The 4,775-nt window shown below is 37.1% G+C and overlaps 1 pseudogene; it reads right to left on the bottom strand.

Annotated features, from left to right (window-relative positions):
- Positions 1-597: 597 nt before the first annotated feature.
- On the bottom strand, positions 598-4,260 carry LOC120154317 (annotated as a pseudogene).
- Positions 4,261-4,775: the final 515 nt, after the last annotated feature.

The raw sequence follows: 4,775 nt of genomic DNA, 5'->3' as shown, positions 1-4,775 counted from the left end.
CACGATAAGTTGATAATTAATAAATTAAGAACATGAAAAATTGAAATTTGAATTGCCTTTTTTTCTAAAATGTTATTAGAGAAACAGAAATGAAATCCGAACCTTTACCGGAAAAAAATGAAAAGAAGACAAAAGTAGAAACAGATGAATTGGGTACTAAAATCTTGCCTTATCTGATCTGATTGGAATAGATAGAGAACCAATGAGAAAACAGGAAGGGAAATCGAAAGAGAAAATGAAGAGTTAATATATAGATTGTAATTTCTGAGCTCAAACAGAAGATCCTAGGGGAAGCAATTATGTGAGGCGGTTAAAATAACATTGCATGAACTTTTAAAAAAGGGACAAGTCGGGAGTGAAATAGACAAGGTTATAAATATGAATTAAAAAAAGTTATATGTATTGATAATAATAATAATAATGGTTGTAAATAAAAATGTTACCTTTATATGTAAAATGCGGTAAAGAAAATATTAATTTTAAAAATTTAGATTCACAGACACAAAAATCATCAATTGTAGTAACATAACAAGTTGTACCTAGAATGTTATAAACAATAATAAAATAAGTTATAAATAATAAATGTTGTGAATCTTATTAACATATTTGGTTACGTCTCAAATGTTACTGGAGTTTAGCTGATGTGATCTTAGACATTCTAACGGTAACAAAATAAGTTAAAAGTTAAAAATACTATGAATATCTATAACAAATCGGTGTGCGGTTTGCTTGTTAACAACAACTCGTACCGGTCTCAGATCAATTCACAGTTTCCGCATAATCTCCTTTCCCCTTCAGTGTGCGAATGCCAAACCTTAATAATATGTTCGAGAGTCGCCCTGATAGGCGATGATGTGAGAAGGGATATTAAAATGGTTGCTAGGGTCGGAACTTACATCGGTTTGCTGAAGGGTAACTGTTTAGATCCCTGTTCAACACCATTTCTCCATAATCTGTACCTCACTCCTAGCTTATCATAGGCTACCGGCCAATTCCAGACATTTGCCCCATTAATCGTTCTTGCTGGCCGATCACAAGTCTCAGATCCTCATTCAAGACCTGTATTAGTTACGCATTAAATAAATTAATAACACTTGTAGGAGCAGCGATTAAAGGCGACATTGTTGCATACTTCTTGTAAGCACTTGCTAACAAAAATCTTATGCATTATTAGTTATCAGCCTATCGAACACTACCACCAATCTGTTCAGCAACTCATCCGGACATACAAGTGAGAATTTCAAGAACGTGTTCAGAAAGTACTTAATTTGTTCACCAACCCACCATACAAGGAACATAAAAGTAGGATATCATTTTACCTGTTCCGCAAAATGCCTCCATAAATAGTGTATAAAAGGAATGTGCTTCAACACGGGAGCAAAATCTAGTGACATTCTATATAATAGTCTCGTCTTATTTCTCGATGACGGTAAGCAAACATGAAGCTGGTGAAGGTGAGTTGCGCATTCTTTGGTACTCTGTTCTTCCAATTTCCCAGGCTTTGATATGCCAATAGTCGATAGCACCATACAAGGTGGTCGGAATTCCATGTGAATGGGATAAGGGACCCAGTACCCTTGGAGACCAGATGCAAGCGTCAAAAACTTCATCAGACTGAGATTTTTGGATAATGCACGGTCAGATTACATATTCAAGATAGATACCTACAACGCACTCTTAGCATCTTATCATTGTGATTTTTTTCCTTTCCAAGTCATTTTAAAAAAAATATATCATCCAAACTATCATTTGTTAGTTGTGCCAAAAACTAACACAGAAGTGTGTTTTTTTTCTTTTTTTTGCCTCCACACCAGAATATAAAAGATTATAAACATATTTGCTAAATTAAATGCAGAAACAAACCTGGGGACAGTCCATCCCTTGGCAAAAGTGGACGTGTGTGTAAAAGGCGCATGGGCAAGATCCAAATGGTTATCCAACAGTAACCCATGTTCAACCGGAAGTTCAATGACAATCTGTGCCAATTATCAGCAAACCAAAATATTGAGGTGAGAATGAGATTGTAGAGATTTTACCATTTAAGCGAAGTTCACGTGATACTTGCAATCAGAATGGGCTTTGAAAACAGCTAGAGCATACCTCGGCATGAATTTCAAATCCAGGAGGAGGTAATAAATAAGGAAGAGTTTCCATCGGTGGGTCATCCCCAGGCCAAACCCAGATCATTCCCTGATATGTATCGCTTTTTCAAAACAAAAAAAAAACGATAGCGAGCTAAAATTTTACTAACCATGGCAGGGACATTGGATACGACCCTCATTTACTGAACCAAGGTGAAGAGGGCATGCTCTCTGTACACAGGTGTTCTGGACACATCCTGGATTCCCATCTTTTCCTCGAAAAAGAACCCACGGCTCCTCAAAGCAATCAATTGGAATCTGAAGTGAGAAAGAACAAGACATTAGCAAGAAAACATCTGTTAACGAGACCTATGAGATAAAAGGACCGGCCCGATAAACCTGTTCAAAACTAGGATTTATGCAAATATGCTGTGACATGACATAAACGGATCAGTATTGAGATGATAAGCAACATCATAGTTCCAAACTACAGCTTACCATTGTGTCATCCTTCAGATCAGTGGAGAAAGCAACAGGATACCAGAAATTCTTCAAGCGGGGGTGATATGGTTGAACCGGACCTGACACATCCAAGCTTTTTCGGGGAGACTTCCTCTTCAACGTATCCAGAGATTGTGTTGATGTACTTGAAGAAGGGGATGCTACGCTGGACTCTGTTTTGGTCTTATCTTCCAACAGCTTACCATTAACCAATTTCTCCAGGTATGCTAGTTTATCCAAAGCAGCGGAAACCCTTGCTTCTGATGTATGTACCTGTTATCTCTGGAGTCAGAATCAAATTTGACTATGAAACCGAAGACATGACCTCACACAATTTTTCCTTTTTTGTCATGAATAATGCATTCATAAGGTATTTAATTCAAATCCTAGATTGAACCGTAGAAAAAGAAACGGTAAAATCTCATCAATTGGATAGCCGGAACCGTTTGATCTATTTATATATCTTGTTGAGGCATACATATTCTAATCAGATTATAAGAATCATAGTTTCATTAACATTTAAATGCTAATTTTGTCCACCTGCTTGTGAGCCTGTGCTAGTTCTCCTTGCAACTCCGCGAGTTCTTTTTTCATGCTGCCAATAGACTTGTATTCCCAAGCTAACGGATTCAACACTTCCACTACCTAAAACCATAACTACGAAGATGTAACCAACAAAAACTTCCCACAAGATTAAATTGCAAAAGTGTTAATAGGTAAACAGTAAAAACATAATAAAACGTAGTTTTTCTTGTCAAAAACAACTAAAAACAAAACCAAAAGTTCAAAACACAGTGATCTGCAAGAAGAATATGGGGTTGAGATTTAAGAAGACCTTCTCATGGAGAAGCATGATTGTAAGCAAATCCTGCCGAGCCCGCCAATCACAGTATTGAATATCATATTTAGCCAATTACAATGCCTGATATACGTCTAAGAACTTCCCTTTACATTGTGGGACTTTAGACCTCGGATCCTCTACATCGAACAGCGTGCCCCACGAGCTCTTCTTATCCCATGGCCCCAAGCTATTCTCCTCCCCAAACACGGCAAACACCCCAAACCCTCCTTTAACTCCCTGAAGTAGCACCAATGCCGAAATATAAGCCATGCATAAACTGACCATAATTTTGCAGTAACCCTAAATTACTCAAGTAGGACAATCAAACAATGAACAATGTTTTACAAAGTTGAAAAAACAGATCAACAAAATCATTTGAACTATTAAGTTAAAGAATGTCCAAATATGTTAAGCAGAATATTACACATATACTTAGCATAAATAAGTTTCTTCTCCATTAATGAATGCAAGTGAAATGACCATATAAACTCATACAAAATGCAACATACGTAAGGATCACACAAGTTTAAGAAAATTTAGAATAAGGACTAACCCAGTTACTTTTAGCTTAAAAATAAATCAAAACCCAAACTTTTTAACCTCATAGCCACCAAACAATGACAAGTCAAGCACTGTGAAAGCTAATTTTTTTTTCCTTAAAATTTGAAGGACGACACAGGTAAAGTAATCCAATAAAGAAGCAGAAAAAAGAAGGTACCTTTTTAGAAACCTTGCATGATCTGCATAGAGAGATTGGCAACGACAAAGCACCAGAAGTAGCTATGGCGATCATGGCGTTTCAAAGATGCCGGGGGGGTAAGAGGGAAGTGTAAGCGGGATAAGAGGTTGGTGTTGCGCGCGATCTTGACATGCCTCCCATGGATGCCACGTGGGAAAATGTGGACATGGTTCTCGTACACGTGGAATGTCGGTATCCACATGCTTTGATGGTCTGTCTTTGGTGTATTGTGGGGGCAGGGGGTCGATTCTTGCCAAATCGGATGGTCTGAGAGTCAAGCCTAAGCAAGCGGCATATAAAAATGTTATAATCACTCACGCAACGAGTCAGCATAAACTCTGAGGGGTAAATAGAAAAAAAATATTGATTAAAATTTAATTGTTAAATTATTAATTAAAAATTAAAACATATAATTGTAATATATATATATATATATTAGCCTAAGGCAGTAGGGTAAATAGGAGCATGATCATCTTGTTGCAATAGAACAAGTTTTGCAGGAGAACATCGTATGGATGTAACTGAAAGTGCAGAGGCAAAGTGAAATTCATCCAGGAGCCATGTTAGCTATAGATTAGAACGAATCAGTAAAAAAGGACTGTTGGCAATGGCA

This window comes from Hibiscus syriacus, unplaced genomic scaffold (genome assembly GCF_006381635.1).
Source record: "Hibiscus syriacus cultivar Baekdansim isolate YM2019G1 unplaced genomic scaffold, ASM638163v2 tig00111128_pilon, whole genome shotgun sequence".
NCBI lineage: Eukaryota > Viridiplantae > Streptophyta > Magnoliopsida > Malvales > Malvaceae > Hibiscus > Hibiscus syriacus.
This window is presented reverse-complemented; position numbering and strand designations above follow the sequence as displayed.